This window comes from Ranitomeya variabilis, chromosome 1, assembly GCF_051348905.1.
Source record: "Ranitomeya variabilis isolate aRanVar5 chromosome 1, aRanVar5.hap1, whole genome shotgun sequence".
NCBI lineage: Eukaryota > Metazoa > Chordata > Amphibia > Anura > Dendrobatidae > Ranitomeya > Ranitomeya variabilis.
In genome coordinates, this window is record NC_135232.1 from 991,830,698 (window position 1) to 991,852,066 (window position 21,369).

The window sequence follows — 21,369 nt, forward strand, 5'->3', positions numbered from 1 at the left end:
GACATGGTTATACCATCCGGTTTCTTTGGCTGCAGAGGATCTAGATGTCGAACATGTGAACATTCTGCAACAACTCACACATTCTCCAACTTAACACCCAACAATTTAAAATACCGTATATACTCGAGTATAAGCCGAGATTTTCAGCCCAAATTTTTGGGCTGAAAGTGCCCCCTCGGCTTATACTCGAGTCATGATCGGTGGTGGGGTCGGCGGGTGAGCACTGTCATATACTTACCTAGTCCCGGCGATCCTGGCGCTCCCCCTGCCTGTTACACGATCTCCGGGTGCAGCAGCCTCTTCCCCTGAGCGGACACGTGGGACCGCTCATTAGAGAAATGAATAGGCTGCTCCACCTCCCATAGGGGCGGAGCCGCATAATTCATTTCTCTAATCAGCGGTGCCGGTGACCGCTGACAGAGGAAGAGGCTGCGGCACCGAAGACAGGCAGGGGGAAGGAGCGGGACGCCGGGAGCAGGTAAGTATCGCATATTCACCTATCCTGGTTCCACACGCCGGGCGCCGCGCCATCTTCCCGGCGTCTCTCTCTCCGCTCTGACTGTTCAGGCAGAGGGCGCGATGACGCATATAGTGTGCGCGCCGCCCTCTGCCTGATCAGTCAGTGCAGGGAGACGCCGGGAAGATGGCGCCGAGGAGCTGCAAGACAGGTGAGTATGTGCTTTATTATTTTTATTGCAGCAGCAGCTATGGGGCAATAATGGACGGTGCAGAGCACTGTATGGTACAGCTATGGGGCAGAGCACTGTATGGTACAGCTATGGGGCAGAGCACTGTATGGCACAGCTATGGGGCAGAGCACTATATGGCACAGCTATGGGGCAGAGCACTATATGGCACAGCTATGGGGCAGAGCACTATATGGCACAGCTATGGGGCAGAGCACTATATGGCACAGCTATGGGGCAGAGCACTATATGGCACAGCTATGGGGCAGAGCACTATATGGCACAGCTATGGGGCAGAGCACTATATGGCACAGCTATGGGGCAGAGCACTATATGGCACAGCTATGGGGCAGAGCACTATATGGCACAGCTATGGGGCAATGGTGCAGAGCATTATATATATGGCACAGCTATGGGGCAACGGTGCAGAGCACTATATGGCACAGCTATGGGGCAATGGTGCAGAGCATTATATATGTGGCACAGCTATGGGGCAACGGTGCAGAGCATTGTATATATGGCACAGCTTTATGTGGAGCATCTATGGGGCCATAATGAACGGTGCAGAGCATTATATGTGGCACAGCTTTATGTGGAGCATCTATGGGGCCATAATGAACGGTATGGAGCATCTATTTTTAATTTTGAAATTCACCGGTACCTGCTGCATTTTTCCCCCTAGGCTTATACTCGAGTCAATAAGTTTTCCCAGTTTTTTGTGGCAAAATTAGGGGGGTCGGCTTATACTCGGGTCGGCTTATACTCGAGTATATACGGTACAACAATATATAAACTGCAACTCTCGCACTGTTGTCTACATGATAAAGTGCATTGAATGTGATCTGATGTACATAGGTTGTACCATCTGCAATTTAAAGGTCAGAATTTCTGAACACATAACTGACATTCTTTTTCTTTCCAGTTCAAATCATGCGATTTCATTTGCATCCAGGCATTTTATTCATTGTCATCAATGAAGTACTGCTTTATTTAGGATTTCTGGAATAGAACGCATTGCACATCCATCAAGAGACTTCTAATGACCAGAGAGGCATTTTGGATTTTTTATTTGGGAACATGCCATCCTGCGGGTCTGAATAGTTGCAAGGTATTTATGTTCCATTGTAAAAAAAAAAAAATTCTTCTTTTTGCGTCAAAGTATATGCATGTAATGACCTGGTTTTATGTATTTCATACTTTTTCTCTTGTTTCTATTCCTCTCCTTTGCTTCCCCTCCACTCTTCCACTTTTTTTGGCATATGGAACTTTAATGTGATTAGCATGTTTGTCATGTAATTTCAAATCTCTCTTTCATTGGTCACATTTTGTATAAAAGCTGTATAGGATCTGTTCATGTATAGTTTGATAAAGGACGCCTTGAGCGTTTGAAATGTGAAACTATATCTTGCCATGTGAACTTTGCCATTGCCATGGTTTTTTAAGAACCATTTTAAAATAGATGTTTGGATTCAAAGAAGCTAGAACGCATCTCCTTTTTCTCATCAGTATGACAGCTTCCCTGAGGTTTTTTTTTTTTTTTAGAAGGAAATTGGTAATATTGTAATCATGGAACTAAACCGGTGTAAGTAGTAGATATTAATAGATCAAGCTATTGTGCAGAAAATGATGAATGTACAGTAAGTAGTGACAATGCAGTTTTGTACAAAATCATATTCTCATTCAGTGCCAGGGTAAAAATTGTAAGTTGTTTCATCTACAGGCTTGGTAGAAATATATTTTTGCCAATCACTACACAGCAACACATAAAGCCACGAGATTTCAGCTTTGATTACCATTATTATATAGTCAGCAAATGTAAAGTGAGACATTATGCAATATATTATAAGGGATATATGCTACCTGGGAACTTTTAACGTACAGATATTTTGAGATTTTTATTATTACTGGCCACTATTTAATAGTTAGGCTACTTTCGCACATCGGTTTTTTGCTGTCAGGCAGAATCTGGCAAATTTTTTTAAAAAACGGATCCATTGCAAATTGTGAATAACTGATGCAACGGATCACTTTTTTCACCTAATCCGAGTATGTGGATCTGCTGGCTATTGTGGATTCTGGAGCGAGAGAGAGAGACTCTCCAGAATGGAAAATGCATGTCCGTTTTCTCCGGCCGACGGATCCGGCAAAAAGCGGATGTAACGTGAGGCCATCCATCTCAATCCGGCACTAATACAAATCTATGAGAAAAAAATGGATCCGGCGGCAACTTTTGCCGGATCAGATCTGTTTTTTTCAAAATTCGCCGGATTGTGCCTGATGGCAAAAAACTGATGTGTGAAAGCAGCCTTAAAGAATATAATGATGTACTATTGTAAATAAGGTTGTAGCCTGCTTTAGTCTTTTATTATTAACCCCTTTACCCCCAAGGGTCGTTTGCACGTTAATGACCGGGCCAATTTTTACAATTCTGACCACTGTCATTTTATGAGGTTATAACTCTGGAACGCTTCAACGGATCCTGATGATTCTGACACGGTTTTCTCGTAACATATTGTACTTCATGATAGTGGCAAAATTTATTTGATATTACCTGCATTTATTTGTGAAAAAATGGAAATTTGGTGAAAATTTTGAAAATTGAAAAACAACTGACACATATTAAAAACTAGACCCCGTAAGGAACTTATCTAGATATGTGGTGAGTACTTTGAACCCCCAAGTGCTTCACAGGATTTTATAACGTAGAGCCGTAAAAATAAAAATCAAATTTTTTCCACAAAAATGATCTTTTTGCCCCCAATATTTATTTTTTCCAAGGGTAACAGAAGAGATTGGACCTCAAGAGTTATTGTTCAATTTGTCCTGAGTACGCCGATACCCCATATGTGGGGGTAAACCACTGTTTGGGTACATGGTAGAGTTCAGATGGAAAGGAGCGCCAGATTTTACTGTTATGGTTCGCAGGTGCCATGAGCCACTGGGAGAGCCCATGAGGTGCCAAAACAGCAGAACCCCGATAATGGACCCCATTTTAGGAACCACACCTCTCAATGAATTCATCTAGGGGTGCAGTGATTATATTGACACCATGGGTGTGTGACATAATTTTATACCATTGGGAAGCCATGCGGAAAGACTTGGAATGGAGTGCTATTTGCCTAATCAAGTGAATGGGTCTGTGCACATGTTTTTTAATGTCAGCATGGGCCACAAAACATCCAGCACACATGCATACGCATAACACACATGGATGTCATCCATGTGACACGCATTGGCGCCGGGGAAGAAGCATTACAGTAAGCGCTGTTCCCCGACGCTGGGTGCTGAACATGGCTCTCCTCATTCTCCCCTGCTGTGCCGGCGATCAGCACAAGCAGGGGAGAATGAGGAGAGCCATGTTCAGCACCCGGCGACGGGGAGCAGCGCTTACTGTAACACTTCTTCCCTGGTGCCTGTCCTGGTAATGATGCAGCACACGCAATGCCACACGTGGGCCAAAAGTATTACACACAGGGACACTGACATCTCCGTTACCGGACATATCGGGACATGTGAAAGAGACCTTAGTGTGGGTTTTTAGGTTTGGCTGCTATCATACACTAAAGACAATTTTTTTTATTGCAAAAAATTGTTTTTGCATCACCACATTTTGAGAGCTATAACTTTTCCATATTTTGGCTCAGAGAGTCATGTGAGGTTTTGTTTTTTGTGGGACGAGTTGACGTTTTTATTGGTACCATTTTCGGGCACATGACATTATTTGATCACTTTTTATTCCAATTTTTGTGAGGCAGAATGAACAAAAAACAGAAATTCATGAATTTCTTTTCTTTGGGGGAGGGCATTTACACCATTCCACGTTTGGTAAAATTGATGAGGCAGTTTTATTCTTCGGGTTAGTACGATTACAGCAATACCTCATTTATATTTTTTTAATGTTTTGACGCTTTTATACAATAAAACGATTTTATATAAAAATAATTATTTTTGCGTCGCTTTATTCTGAGAGCTATAACTTTTTTATTTTTAAGGTGATGGAGCTGTGTGGGCACTTGTTTTTTGCGGGACAAGATGATGTTTTCAGTGGTACCATGATTATTTATATCCGTCTTTTTAATCGCATGTTATTCCACTTTTTGTTCGGCAGTGTGATGGTAAAGCATTGTTTTTTTTTTTGCCTTGTTTTTTTATGGTGTTCACTAAAGGGGTTAACTAGTGGGACAGTTTTATAGGTTGGGTCCTTACGGATGCGGGGATACCAAATATATGTACTTTTAATGTTTTGATTTTTTTTATTCAAATATGTATTTAGGGATAGAATATATATTGGCTTTTTATTATTATTTTAAAAAATATATTTTTACAATTATTTAAATTTTTTTTTTTACTTCATTCTATCTTTTAGGCCGGTTTCACACGTCAGTGGCTCCGGTGCGTGAGGTGACAGTTTCCTCACGTACCGGAGCCACTGACACACGTAGACACATTGAAATCAATGCATCTGTGCAGATGTCATTGATTTTTTGCGGACCGTGTCTCCGTGTGCCAAACACGGAGACATGTCAGTGTTCGTGGGAGCGCACGTATTACACGGACCCATTAAAGTCAATGGGTCCATGTAAAACATGTACCACACACGGACGTTGTCCGTGTGCAGTCCGTGTGCCATGCAGGAGACAGCGCTACAGTAAGCGCTGTCCCCCCACATGGTGCTGAAGCCGCCATTCATATCTTCTCTGCAGCAGCGTTTGCTGTAGAGAAGATATGAATAATCCTTTTTTTTTTGGTTTCTCGTGTTTAACATAAAGATCCATGTCCCCACCCCCCTCCCACCCCCTGTGCGGCCGCCCGCTGTTATTAAAATACTTACCCGGCTCCCTCGCAGTGTCCTGTCCTGGCCGCAGCTTCTACTGTATGCGGTCATTACAGAAATGAATATGCGGCTCCACCCCTATTACAGCAAACGCTGCTGCAGAGAAGATATGAATGGCGGCTTCAGCACCACGTGGGGGGGACAGCGCTTATCTCTAGTGCTGTCTCCTGCACGGTGCGTGTGGTACCCAGTCGGCACACGGGCGGCACACATGTGCCACACGTGTGCCACACTGATGTGCCGCAGAAATGCACGGGCACACGGACACGGATAATTCCGGTACCGATTTTTCCGGTACCGGAATTATCTGGACATGTGGGACAGGCCTTATACTTTGTCCCACTATGGGACACTCATTTTTTGCAGGCTGATAATTCTATAACATGCAGATGAAGCAGCATCTGCATACTATAGAAGCTGTCAGCGCTGCACACTGACCTGAGAGACTTGCACTGCGCATGACAGGAAGTTTCTCAGGTCTGGTAACCCGGATGTCATCATAATAATAATAAGAATAATCTTTATTTTTATATAGCGCTAACATATGTAGAAAACCATGCAACATTTACTTTACACTTCATAAATACTTACTACTTTGTGTGAAATATCGCATAAAATCCCCCCAAAATACAATTAAGTTTGTCAGTGTAGCATGAAAAAAATGTGGAAAAGTTTACAGGAAATGAACACTTTTTCAAGTATATATATATAAATATGTGGGGCAGCATTTGGCTCAATGTTTAGCACCTTACAGCGATTGGGTCCTAAGTTCACATTCACAACATCTGCTCGGAGATTGCATGTTCTCCCTGTGTTAACGTGGGCTTCCTCTGGGTTCTGGTTTCCTCCCACTATCTAAAGACATACTGACAGGGAATTTAGATCCCAACAGGGACATAGATGGTGATTTCTATAAAGTGCAGTGGAAATTAATGGCTCTATAATAATAAAGTAGATATAGTAAAAATAATCATATATACTTTTGTATATATTATAGATTTAGGTACGTTTTTCACTTAGTTTTGTAAATAACTGTGGCGAAAGTATCTGTAAGTTCATCCCAAAAACATACATATGAAGAATTCAGATTATGACCCCTATTGAGGACAGTGAGTAACAAAATTTCACTCATAGAATGTATTGAACGTGGTGAACGCGCACGGTTCAGTGAAGACATGTAGATTTACCAGCGTTCAATAAATGGCAGCGCTTTGAATTCAGCAAACATGCGCTTCGTCCAATGCGCTGCTACTTCCAGATCATGTGCACCCGGCCTAAGGGATCAAAGAGCAGTTAGATTGCTTGCAGGACAACTCTAGTAGCTAGTCATAACTCTACTGACACTCACTGCTGTGGACCAGTGACTATAATTCAAGGAGAAAATCTGGGGCAAAAATGCAAGATATACATCAGTAGTTCTGCCAAAACATGTGTGATTATGGAAGTCTCAACAGAAATATTTGAGCATCAAAAAGTACGAAGTGAGAAATGATCTTGGAAATCTCAGTCAATCCTTGGTGGTTGGTTCCCACAAAATGTAATGAGATCCATTTCCACATGGATGTTATGGATGTTGGTCTTTTGCAAATATAAAAAAACCTAAATAAAAGATTGGACCTAAGTGTGCAAAAGCTAGTTTGTTTCCACTTTTGTTCCAACCAAATAATGTAGAATCCTTTAGAATTCTGTAGCGAAAATGCAAAAAATACATTGACACGTCATCTCTAAATAAGAATTTAGTTACAAAAAGACTGAAAAACATATTTGATTAATTAGCTATTTCTCTTATATAGGATCATGTAAATGTCATTGCGGTATGAAAAGAAATGCATTCATTTTCCCAGTTATCTCTGCTGGATAATTGTACGACAACTTGTTTCCTGTTCAGCTTAGCTCGTTTCCTCTCCACTCATGTCTAAGAACATTCTCCATTTCCTTCTATCTGTGGAATTCCACCTCCTTGGCAGTGTCTTCCAAATTATACATTGCTACTGTCATTATGTGAAGGACACAAATTAAGACAATTAACCTAATATTATTGGTTTCTAAGATATAGATATGAGGCAGAGAAACCGTTAAAGTAGGAGGAACAGAGGGGGCATGACCACTATGGAATTTGGCTTGCTTGTGGATAGTGATACAGAGCAGTTCAGTAATTGCTTCTAAATTGTTCTGTATATATTTTATGCACATGTGCAAGCTGAGATACAACTGTGCTCAAAGGTACCCCGACACCATACCCCATATGGTACCCCATACCCCGACAGAATTTTTGCTTTCTTGGCCTTTTTTCAGAGAGCATGGATAACACCAAAACTTTTTCTCCACTCATGGTTAGTGGTTGGGTGAAGCCATTTATTGTCAAACTACTGTGTTTTCTCTTTTTAAATCATAATGACAACCCAAAACATCCAAATGACCGTGATCAAAAGATCACATTGTAATTTTGGCCTGATAAGATGCACAGATGTTGACACAAGGTAACATCCTCACCTGTGACCTGTTTGCTTGTAATCAGTGTGCGCATAAAAGCTGAGTAAGTTTCTGGGATCCAGACAGACTCTTAGGGTACCGTCTCACTATACGATTTACCAACGATCACGACCTGCGATACGACCTGGCCGTGATCGTTGGTAAGTCGTTGTGTGGTCGCTGGGGAGCTGTCACACAGACCGCTCTCCAGCGACCAACGATGCCGAGGTTCGCTGGTAACCAGGGTAAACATCGGGTTACTAAGCGCAGGGCCGCGCTTAGTAACCCGATGTTTACCGTGGTTACCAGCGTAAAAGTAAAAAAAAAAAAACAGTACATACTGACCATCTGATGTCCGTCAGGTCCCTTGCCGTCTGCTTCCTGCTCTGACTGAGTGCAGCCGTACAGTGAGAGCAGAGCGCAGCAGTGACGTCACCGCTGTGATCTGCTCTCACTTTCCGGCCGGCAGACAGACAGAGCGGGAAGCAGACGGCAAGGGACCTGACGGACATCAGATGGTGAGTATGTACGGTTTTTTTTTTTTTACTTTTACGCTGGTAACCAGGGTAAACATCGGGTTACTAAGCGCGGCCCTGCGCTTAGTAACCCGATGTTTACCCTGGTTACCAGCGAACGCATCGCTGGATCGCTGTCACACACAACGATCCAGCGATGACAGCGGGAGATCCAGCGATGAAAGAAAGTTTCAAACGATGTGCTACGACGTACGATTCTCAGCAGGGTGTCTGATCGCAGTAGCGTGTCAGACACTGCGAGATCGTAACGATATCGCTAGAACGTCACGAATCGTGCCGTCGTAGCGATAAAAATGCCACTGTGTGACGGTACCCTTAGGGTATGTGTCCACGTTCAGGATTGCATCAGGATTTGGTCAGGATTTTACATCAGTATTTGTAAGCCAAAACCAGGAGTGGAACAATTAGAGGAAAAGTATAATAGAAACATATGCACCACTTCTGCATTTATCACCCACTCCTGGTTTTGGCTTACAAATACTGATGGAAAATCCTGACCAAATCCTGATGCAATCCTGAACGTGGACACATACCCTTACATCTTTCACCCAGCCACTGATGTTTCTGGATTGTGAGTCATGAGGAAAGCAAAATTAATTGTCAATGGATCTAAGGGAAAAAGTAGTTGAACTGTATAAAACAGGAAAGGGATAAAAAAAAAGATATTCAAGGAATTGATAATGCCAGTCAAACTGTGATTACCAAATGGAAAATCAGGGGATCTGTAAAAACAAAACCATGGTTAGGTAGACCCACAAAAATTTTGTCCACAGCTACCAGGAAAATTGTTTGGGATGCAAAGAAAAACTCTATGGACTATGATGAAAGGAACACCATGTTAGGGGTCGAGTTCCCGCCTCTGCACAGGGGGAATCTCGAGCCATCTCTGCTGCGGTCTCCCATTCTTCTCCTGCCACAGTGGAGCCTGCTCAGCGGAGGCGTCGGTCCCAGCGTCTCGCTCAGTCTGATACTGTGCAAAGGGTTACTGCTGCCTTTCCAGCTTCTGCCATTGTAGCCAGTACTGGTCAGCGGCGAGCAGACATCTTTGGGACTAAGTCCTACTTTTCCCCTTCTGAGCATGCACAGGGTAAGATCTCTCATTGGAGATCAAGGGTCACATGCTCAGGTACTGCAGCAACTCCCATTGGTCCTCTAGGAAGGTCCAGAAGTTGCTAAAATTCTGTGGCAGCCTCCCATTGGTCCCTCTGGGAAGGTCCTGAAGTTGCTGCAGCTATAAAAGTTTCACATGACCACACGGTCATGCGCTAGTATCAATCTGTGTTATGTGCTTTGCACCAGTGTGGTCTTGTGTGTATGTATTTAGGTCCCCGGCTGAAATAAGCCCTAGAATACCCACACCTCCGGTGAGGAGATTTGTGTGTATGTATTCTGGGTCCCGGCTGAAATAAGCCCCTAGTATACCGGCACCTCCGGTGAGGAGTTTGTGTGTGTGCAAGACCACTGACTGCTATCAGCTCAGCAGTTAGCTGTGTACTCCTGTCAGTCTAACAGGGCTCAGTGCTTTCTTTTGTCGGCGACTCTGTGAAGTAACAGAGTTCGCTTATACCGCCATATAGTGCCATTTGCTAGCAGCAGGTTCCTCCTGCATAGTGGATCCTGGGCTGCGAACGCACCAATAACTTAATCTATTTACTTGGTGCGTTCCGCTAGCCCTAACACACCATTCCTACTGTAAAGCACAGAGGTGGATTGCTGATATTTTGGGGATGTGTAAGCTACAAAGGCACAGGAAAGTTGGTAAAAGTTGAAAGAAAGATGAATGCAGCACATTATCAGCAAATACTGGAGGCAAATTTGCAATCATCAGCCCGGAAGCTGCGCAAGGGACGTACTTGGACGTCCCAACATGTCAACGTTTCAGAACACAAGGCTTAGTCGACCTGTCTTTCGCTACAGCAGAACAAAGTGAAGGTTCTGGAGTGGCCATCTCAGTCTCCTAACCTAAATATAATTGAGCCACTCTGGGGGAATTCAAGCGTGCAATTCATGCTAGACAGCCCAGGAATTTACAGGAACTGGAAGCTTTTTGCCAAGAAGAGTGGGCAGCTTTACCATCTGAGAAAATAAAGAACCACATCCGCAACTAACAAAAAAGACTTCAAGCTGTCATTGATGTTAGAGGGGACAATACACGGTATTAAGAAATGGGGTATGTGGACTTTTGATCAGGGTCATTTGGATGTTTTGGGTCATCATTATGATTTAAAAAGAGAAAACACAGTAGTTTGACAATAAATGGCTTCACCAAACCACTAACCATGAGTGGAGAAAAAGTTTTGGTGTTATCATTCATATTCTCTGAAAAAAGGCCAAGAAAGCAAAAATTCTGCTGAGGTATGTAAACTTTTGAGCACAACTGTAACTATGCATTCAGAGATTAGGTGAAATGTTAATGTAACTCACCTGTCCTAGCTCAGGCACTGGTTCTTGGTTTCTTCCCCATTCCCTTTGTGTATGTTCTCACTGAGTTACAGCTGTGACCCAGCAGCTACCCTTGACATCATCACTCAAGACCTTCTAAGGATAACTCAAACAGCTATGTGCTCTATAGGTATTCAGTAAGCTTTACTTTCAGTTCCACATGTGGAACACCCGCCAGGCCCTAGGGGTACTCGGTACTGGGTCCAGTACGTAAAGAGATGTGTCACAGCGGCAATGACTCGGTCCATGGCCCTGGGCACCCATGTTAAGGGAAAAGTCTTTAAAGGGGTATTTAGGAATAGATTAGGAATTGTTCGTGAAACCACCTGTGGTTCTCGGTCAGGGATGGCCAACGCTGCTTACCGGGGTCCACTGGGGTGATGTTATGGCACCTAAGATGGTATGGATTCCCACAGGTGAAGCTGGGTCCCCAGGGCTCCTTGTTGTGATTTTGCTTTTTGCTCCCTCTAGTGGTCATTAGTGATTTGACTCTGGAGCTTCTGCCTTTTCCTATATCCTCACCTGGGCCGTTAGTTCAGGGGCGTTGCTATATAAGCTCCCTGGACCTTCAGTTCAATGCCTGGCATCGTTGAAATCAGAGCTAATCTGTTGTGCTCTTGTCCTATGATCCTGGTTCCTGTATTTCAAGCTAAGTCTGCTTCCTTGCTTTTTGCTTTTGTTTTGTTTGGTATTTTTGTCCAGCTTGTTCCTATCTGTATCCTGACCTTTGCTGGAAGCTCTAGGGGGCTGGTGTTCTCCCCCCGGACCGTTAGACGGTTCGGGGGTTCTTGAATCTCCAGCGTGGATTTTTATAGGGTTTTTGTTGACCAGATAAGTTATCTTGCTATATTCTGCTATTAGTAAGCTGGCCTCTCTTTGCTGAACCTGATTCATTTCTGTGTTTGTCATTTCCTCTTACCTCACCGTTATTATTTGTGGGGGGCTTGTATCTTGCTTTGGGGTCCCTTTCTCTGGAGGCAAGAGAGGTCTTTGTTTTCTTCTCCTAGGGGTAGTTAGATTCTCCGGCTGGCGCGAGTCATCTAGCGATCACCGTAGGCATGATCCCCGGCTACTTCTAGTGTTGGCGTTAGGAGTAGCTATTTGGTCAACCCAGTTACCACAGCCCTATGAGCTGGATTTTTGAATCTCGCAGACTTACACGTTCCTCTGAGACCCTGTCCACTGGGGTCATAACAGCTCCTGGTGTATAGATGAAGATGGTGGGTGGTATAGCAAGAAACGGAGGACACAGGTTTGCAGTCTCTTTACCTGGTTTACTGATGAATTCAGGCAGCCACAGTCCAGGGTACCGGATCACAGGTGTCAATGGTCCGGTTGGCTTGGAAACGAGCTGTGAGTCCCCCTTACCAGGCAGGGATAGAAGCCTTCCTTCTTGCGCTGTGGTGTAGTCCCTTGCTTCCTTGAGCCTCTCACAAGGTCCTCATGTGTTCTCTCTGTCCTCCAGGTTGGTAGGACATTACCCATATGACAGGTAGCTCGAGCCTTTTTACAGGGCCTCTATCACGATCCAGGCTCTATGCGCTACTGTGTCCTCAGGTGTAAGGGCAGACAGGTGACTTGTAATCCAACTGTCCTGCTGGTTTCTGCTGTGAGATGTGGAGTCACTCACAACCTTGGTCTTCTGGCTACCGGTGTCTGCGCTAAGTAGGGAGGTAGCCCAGTCGCAGCTAACTCCCCAGTTCTTCACTCTCCTGAGCTCTATCTCCCCTACATGCTCACTACAGCTTGTTCTCATCTCTGTGCTGTGCTATCTCCTTCCAGGAGCTGCAGCACTTCTCATGGCAGCACGGCCCCTCTCCTTCCTCTCTGCCTCAGACTGCTCCAGTCTGCTGTCTGGCACTCACTGACTGAACTGAACTCACTTTCCCTCCAGACCAGAATATATATAGGGGATCCACCCACAAGCTGGATCAGAGCTCAATCTTCTGGCCTGGAGTATGAACATGTTGTATGCTTGTGTTTACCTGATAAGAGAGATGCTTCCTCACTTCCAAGCGTGACATCACTCTCCCCGTGAGGAAAGCAATGCCACTGTGACAACCAGGAACCTGTGGTGTCACCCATATACTCCTGGAGTTTGCCTCATCATCCATTTGTCTCAGCTTTGTAAGACTATTCCTACTGAGTGTATTGGGGGACACTCGCTTGGCCGCGATATTCAGCACACGGGCACGGGTTTTAAAACAAAACAGTCTATTTGGTTTATTAAGGTATCATAAACCACAACATGAACAGTCCATTTACACACTGTACCAGGACATCACATCAAGTTTCATATCCTTAGTCGGCAGCAACTAAACGTGCTGGTCCTCTCCTGACCAGTTGCGGTGAGTTACCACACAGTTCATAGAACATAACAAGCACCATCAGTCAATGATACCTTATGGGAGCTCCTGCTCCATCTGCTGACTCCTTGTCAGTCCTCTCTCCTGGGGAAACTGCCTTACGGGGTTCACCAACTTGCCTGGCCGGCACACAACAGTCAGTCCAGAGCCACCGAAGGCCGGTATCTTCCCCAACACTGATCAACCAGGTCCACAGTCTCTCAGGTGCTCCAAGAAGACTCCACTCACAGGAGCTTCTAACACAGACTGTCCAGGACCATGATCACACTGTGGTCTTCAGGACGTCCATCCCACCTGGGACTGTCCACCACAGAGCCATGTGGCCTGACTGGGTGCTATTCAGGACTTAGTCCAACACCACAGGCCACCAGGTCCAAACCATGTGCTTTCCAGGAAGCCTCCTCCCAGGTCTTCCTACACAGGCTTCCAGGACATTGCACTTGGATCATTCAGATCCAAACACTGGAACCACACAGGAACCACACAGAAGACCTTGTGACCTACACCCTGGTCACGTTATGTACCTGTAACCACACCCACAGTAATGGATCACATGGGCTGGTCACATGATCCTGACATCACTGCAGGTCGATCCTCACGGCCTCAATGTGACTCCGTGCACATACCGGGGAGACCATGCAGCGCCCCCTACCTGTTACAGGGGTCACTACATCACAGCTTGCTAATCATCTTTTCATCAAACTTCTGATTGATTATAATCTAACTACACTTACTTTCTGGCTCAGACCTGTGATAACCATTTGTTTGCTGTAATCATAATGAACTCTTCTCTGCGATACTTGTGCTGTTCATACTACAGTGCAGCTGTAACAATGTGTAATAATCTCTGCCTGCAGGAAACCATAAATTTATTTACCATCTCTGAAATTGGCCATCTGTCTGCTGATAGCATACAGTTCTTCCATTTATCAGTTCTTTGCTTCTATTCCTGGAGTCTTCAATGAGTCTTCTTGTTTTTCTTGTTCCATTTCTTTGCTTGCCGACTTGCATACTTTACTGTCCTGGCCCTCGCTGATTCACATGCAGTTATGCCTGCTTTGTAGTGATGAGCGAACGTGCTCGCCACTACTTGGTAGTCGCCTGAGTATCAATATGCTCGGTGTACTCGGTGAGCATAAAGTATTTCCGGGATTATTCGGCGGGAGCTCAGGTCTCCTCCTTTTAGCTTTGGTGCTTTTCAGAGCGCCAATCAGAATGCAGGGATTGTCTGCCATGCACTGTAATGCCGCAGCCATCTTTGTTGTGGTATTACAGTGATTGGCTGGCCGCACAGCGTCATCAGGTCTATAAGAGACCTGGCACCACCCTGCTTGCCGCATTCTGCTCTGGACTCAGCTAGTGTAGTGAGAGCTGCTGCTGAGATAGGGTTAGATACTTATATTTATTAGTTAGTGTGGGTTTACTAGTGTTCAATCCACAAATCCTGATAAACCAACAGTCCTTTTTAGGGCTAATTCAGGGGTACATAGATTGCAGAGCTAGGCAGGCAGGGGAGTCTATGTGCACATATCCACATCAGTGCAAGGCCTGCAGGCACTGTATGTGAGTATATAGATCTCACTGCATACCTCAAAAAGCTCCATTCCTGTCTGCTGCTGCATATTTTATATATACGTAGCTGCAGGTATCCGTGGCAATTTTTTTTTTTTTGCAGCTTATACCTTCTCATTTTATTGGAAAGCAATCCATAGACCTCTTTTTTCTACATTTATTTGCTTGGACACGCTGCAGACTACAGCCAGGTCATTGCAATACAAGAGCGTGAAAATCTAAAAATTTAATCAGATGTGAGTGCGCAGAAAAATCTGGCCTTTTTTTGGTACTATATTATTTTTGAAGTATCTTACAACATTTTTGGCACAATTTTGCTGCCCCAAAAATCTGTAGCTGGCCCAAAAATATTTAGCTACAGTTCTTATATTTATCACTGATTTGTACGCCACACGCATTGCATATCATTGCGCTAAATTTCTTACAATTTTAGTACTCCAATTTTTGTCATAGCCTACTTATTGACACAATTTTGGTGGGCCCAAAAAAATCAAAGCCACATTTTGATCAGTCTGTTATCTCCATCTGACGCCTGGTCTATCTGTGGTCTCCAAATTCTTGCTTTTCAGGCATAGGCATACATTGCATTTTTTTGGTCTGCTAGCCCTGGTCTACTTAGTATTTAGTGGTTTAATTTATTTATTTATTTTTTTTAAAAGGCCACACATTTAAACAGTCTGTTACCTCCGTCAGATGCCTGGTGTGTCTATGGTGTCTAAATGCTCACTTTGCAGGCATATGTTGCATTGTTTTGTCTGCTAGCCTTGGCCTACTCAGTATTTAGTGGTATAAAAAATTTTTTTTTTTTAAAAAGGCCACACATTTAAACAGTCTGTTGTGTCTGTCAGACACCTGGTGTATCTGTGGTGTCAAAATCCTCGCTTTGCAGGCATACATTGCATTGTTTTGTCTGCTAGCCTTGGTCTACTCAGTATTTTGTGGTTAAATTTTTTTTTTTTAAAGACAACATATTTAAACTGTCTGTTATCTCCGTCAGATGCCTGGTGTATCTGTGGTCTCCAAATACTTGCTTCTCAGGCACACTGATCACATATAAGTTTTCTCCAAATTAATCCATTTGTATAGAACTAATATTTCAGTAGTCCATTTAAAATGGGCAAGGCAAGGGGCAAGGGATGGGGAAGTGGACGTGATGCTGATGGTGCATGCAGAGGACAAGGCCATGGCCAAGCAGAAAGTGGGCCACAACAAAGACCCACATCTTCTGGCTTGACCTTCCTGTCCCAGTTTCTAGGGGACCGCAGCACACCACTATTGAAGACAGAGCAGTGTGAAATGGTTGTTGGTTGGATAGCTGATAATGCTTCCAGTTACTTAGCCACCACCACCACCTCGTCTTCCTCATGGTCAAGTCTGAGTAGCCATGAGTCTGGACAACATATTACTCAGCCTGATCCTCCTCCCTCCCACCATGCCGAGTGCCCTGAGACAACTGATCCCACACTTGGACACTCCGAAGAGCTGTTCAGTTTTCCATTTAAAGATTCTGGATTCTCGGCCGGTCAACTTGAAGTCGGGCCAGATGAGGTAGCATGTAGCGATGCCCAAAGATTTGAACATCCATGGTCACATGAAGGCGATGGTGGGAAAGTGTCACAAGAGGTGGACGATAATGAGACACAATTGCCAGAAAGTCAGGAGGAGCAGGGTGCAGATGTGGAAGATGAGGTGATTGATGACATAGTAACTGACCCAACCTGGCAGGAGGACAGCAGCACACATGGGGAAGGAGGCATATCACCCCAACAGGCAGAAAGGAAGAAGCAGTGTGGTGGCCGCAAACAGAAGGCGTGCATCCTTTCCCCGTAACACCAACATGACAGAAGTTGCCATTCAAACTGTTAGATCTTCCCGAGTCTGGTTATTTTTTAAAGACTCAGCTGATAACCCTAAATAGTCCATTTGCAGCAAATGCCATGCCCGCATCAGCAGGGGTAGCAAAATTACCAGCCTGACCACCACCAACATGATCATGCACATGGCAGCAAAGCATCCGACTTTGTGGGCCGAACCCCAGGATCCAGGAACACTGTCTGCAGGTGACAACACTGCTTCTTCCACAGTTTTGAATATAAGCCAATCCACAGTTCACCGTGCATGTGAAGATGCCTAGTGGCCTGCACCTGCTGTTGCCTACAGTCAACCAGCACCATCATCAAGCTCGTCCACATCCTTGTCCCAGCGCAGCCTTCAGTTGTCTATACCACAGTCATTGAAATGCAAGTGGAAATACCCAGCCAACCCTCCACAGGCCACAGTACTAAATTCTAACCTTTCTCATCTGCTTGCGCTCAAAATGTTGCCTTTTAGGCTTGTTGAGAAGGAAGATTTCCTAAACCTGATGGCGGCGACCGTCCCAAGGTACTCGGTGCCCAGTCACCACTGTTTCTCCCGGTGTGCCATACCGGCATTACACCAACACGTGTCCCACAACATTACTCATGCCCTCAACAATGCTGTTACTGGGAAAGTCCACCTAACCACGGACACGTGGATAAGTGCTTGTGGGCAGGGACTGTACATCTCACTGATGGCACACTGGGTTAACATAGTGGAAGCCGAGACCCAGTCAGATCTTGGGATGGAACACATCCTCCCCATGCCAAGGATTGCAGGCCCTATGTCAATCAGGGTTGCCCCCACAGTCTACAGCTCCTACACCTCCTCCTCTTCTTCAGCCTCCATTTTTGAAATGAGCACATCAGTCAGAAGCTAGAAGTACTGCAGCACTGCCTCAGCCAAGCGTCAATAGGCTGTGCTGAAGCTAATCTGCTTAGGTGACAAACCGCACAATGCTGAAGAGTTGTGGACAGCTCTGAAAGAGCAGTCAGATTTTTGGATGACACCGCTGAACCTACAGCCAGGCATGGTCATGTGTGACATGGCTGGAACCTGGTGGCGGCTCTGAGGCAAGGTGAGCTCAGACATGTACCTTGCCTGGCCCATGTGCTTAACCTCATCGTTCAAAGTTTTCTCAAAAGTTACCCGGAGCTGCCGAATCTTCTAATGAAAGTATGCCACCTGTCTGCCCATTTTAGAAAGTCAGCTACAGCTTCAGCCACCCTTGCTGTGCTTCAGCAGTGTTTGCAGCTTCTGGTTCACCGACTGGTGTGTGATGTCCCCACGTGTTGGAACTCTACACTGCATATGTTGGAAAGGATTTGTGAGCAGAAGAAGGCAGTTGTTGACTACCTGCATGAACAAGGCCATCGTTATTCAGTTCAGACTCAACACATAAGACCTCAGGAGTGGACATGGATGTCAGACATATGTACCATCCTCAAAAACTTTGAGGACTTCACCAAGAAGGTGAGCGGCGATGACGCCATAATTTGCATCACCATCCTGCTTCTCTGCATTCTGAAAACCTCTCTGCTCACAATTAAAGAGGATGCATTGCAGGCGGAGCACGAGGACATCGCGCAAGGAAACATACAGGGGGATTACACTCAGCCCAGCCTCATGTCTTCTGAACGAGGATTGGTAGACAATGAGGAAGAGGAAGAGGAGGATGAACAGGAGTTACTTTCATGCTCTATAGATGGTACTACAAGCACAGCTGTCTGTCATGATCTCCATGGCCAGAGAACTAGCATAAGCCTCAATAGGAACAAGCTCTTGGAAGATGTAACTATACTGACCATGAACTAAACCTACCGCATCATCTAGAAGTAGCCAGGTAGCATGTCCTACTTTTTATCCCTATATGCCCAGCGCCGGCCGGAGAACTAAATAATGCTAGCAGAGGGAAATATAAGACCTGACTCACCTCTAGAGAAATGCCCAAAAAGGAGACAGAGGCCCCCCACATATATTGGCGGTGATTTTAGAAGAAATAACAAACGCAGCAGGAAAATAGTTTTAGCAAATTTGAGGTCCGCTTTCTAGATAGCAGAAGACAGAAAGCATACTTTCATGGTCAGTAGAAAACCCTAACAAAACACATCCAGAAATTACTTTAGGACTCTGGCATTAACTCATAATACCAGAGTGGCAATTCCTGATCAACAAGAGCTTTCCAGACACAGTAACGAAACTGCAGCTGTGAACTGGAACCAAAATACAAAAACAAAACATGGACGAATGTCCAACTTATCTAGTAGATGTCTGGGAGCAGGAACAAGCACAGAGGCTTCTGATAACATTGTTGACCGGCAAGCATCTAACAGAGAAGCCAGGTTATATAGCGACACCCAGATCTAATCAGAACAGGTGAACAGGGAAGATGATGTCACAAGTTCAATTCCACCAGTAGCCACCGGGGGAGCCCAGAATCCAAATTCACAACAGTACCCCCCCCTCAAGGAGGGGGCACCGAACCCTCACCAGAACCACCAGGGCGATCAGGATGGGCCCTATGAAAGGCACGAACCAGATCAGAGGCATGAACATCAGATGCAGTGACCCAAGAATTATCCTCCTGGCCGTATCCCTTCCACTTGACCAGATACTGGAGTCTCCGTCTGGAAACACGGGAGTCTAGGATTTTTTCCACAACGTACTCCAACTCACCCTCAACCAACACCGGAGCAGGAGGCTCAACGGAAGGCACAACCGGTGCCTCATACCTGCGCAATAACGACCGATGAAAAACGTTATGAATAGAAAAGGATGCAGGGAGGTCCAAACGGAAGGAAACAGGGTTAAGAATCTCCAATATTTTATACGGACCGATGAACCGAGGCTTAAACTTAGGAGATGAGACCCTCATAGGGACAAAACGAGAAGACAACCACACCAAATCTCCAACACAAAGCCGAGGACCAACACGACGGTGACGGTTGGCAAAAAGCTGAGTCTTCTCCTGGGACAACTTTAAATTGTCCATCACCTGCCCCCAGATATGATGCAATCTCTCCACCACCGCATCCACTCCAGGACAATCCGAGGATTCCATCTGACCGGAGGAAAATCGAGGGTGGAACCCCGAATTACAGAAAAACGGGGACACCAAAGTGGCAGAGCTGGCCCGATTATTGAGGGCGAACTCCGCCAATGGCAAAAAAGCAACCCAATCATCCTGGTCAGCAGACACAAAACACCTCAGATATGTCTCCAGGGTCTGATTAGTCCGCTCGGTCTGGCCATTAGTCTGAGGGTGAAAAGCAGACGAAAAAGACAAATCTATGCCCATCCTAGCACAGAATGCCCGCCAAAATCTAGACACAAATTGGGTTCCTCTGTCAGAAACGATATTCTCAGGAATACCATGCAAACGAACAACATTTTGAAAAAACAGGGGCACCAACTCGGAAGAAGAAGGCAATTTGGGCAGGGGAACCAAATGGACCATCTTAGAAAAACGGTCACACACCACCCAGATGACAGACATCTTCTGAGAAACAGGCAGATCTGAAATAAAATCCATCGAGATGTGTGTCCAAGGCCTCTTAGGAATAGGCAAGGGCAACAATAATCCACTAGCCCGAGAACAACAAGGCTTGGCCCGAGCACAAACGTCACAAGACTGCACAAAGCCTCGCACATCTCGTGACAGGGAAGGCCACCAGAAGGATCTTGCCACCAAATCCCTGGTACCAAAAATTCCAGGATGACCTGCCAATGCAGAAGAATGTACCTCAGAGATGACTCTACTGGTCCAATCATCAGGAACAAACAACCTATCAGGCGGACAACGATCCGGTCTATCCGCCTGAAACTCCTGCAAGGCCCGCCGCAGGTCTGGAGAAACGGCTGACAAGATAACTCCCTCCTTAAGAATACCTGTAGGTTCAGAGTTACCAGGCGAGTCAGGCTCAAAACTCCTAGAAAGGGCATCCGCCTTAACATTCTTAGAACCCGGTAGGTACGATACCACAAAATTAAACCGAGAGAAAAATAATGACCAGCGCGCCTGTCTAGGATTCAGGCGCCTGGCGGTCTCAAGATAGATCAAATTTTTGTGGTCAGTCAATACCACCACCTGATGTCTGGCCCCCTCGAGCCAATGGCGCCACTCCTCAAACGCCCACTTCATGGCCAAAAGCTCCCGATTCCCAACATCATAATTCCGCTCAGCGGGCGAAAATTTACGGGAAAAGAAGGCACAAGGCCTCATCACGGCGCAGTCAGAACTTTTCTGCGACAACACTGCCCCAGCCCCGATCTCAGAAGCGTCGACCTCAACCTGAAAAGGAAGAGTCACATCAGGCTGACGCAACACAGGGGCAGAAGAAAAACGGCGCTTAAGCTCCTGAAAGGCCTCCACAGCATCAGGGGACCAATTAGCAACATCAGCACCCTGTCTAGTCAAATCGGTCAATGGCTTAACGACATCCGAAAAACCAGAAATAAATCGACGATAAAAGTTGGCAAAGCCCAAAAATTTCTGAAGACTTTTAAGAGAAGAGGGCTGCGTCCAATCACAAATAGCTTGAACCTTGACAGGATCCATCTCAATGGAAGAGGGAGAAAAAATATATCCCAAAAAGGAAATTCTC

The 21,369-nt window shown here is 45.3% G+C and overlaps 1 long non-coding RNA gene across 2 annotated transcripts in view; it reads left to right on the plus strand.

Moving 5' to 3' along the window:
• Window positions 1–414: 414 nt before the first annotated feature.
• LOC143782516 (uncharacterized) overlaps window positions 415–21,369 on the plus strand; it is an 80,506-nt gene continuing 59,551 nt past the window's right edge. The window contains exons 1-2 of one of the 2 annotated variants that reach the window (XR_013216995.1): window positions 415–478; window positions 1,609–1,794. This is a non-coding gene — a long non-coding RNA (uncharacterized LOC143782516). Of the gene's footprint in view, window positions 479–628; window positions 669–1,608; window positions 1,795–21,369 lie in introns of those variants that run through there. The other variant, XR_013216991.1, reaches the window with a different exon arrangement.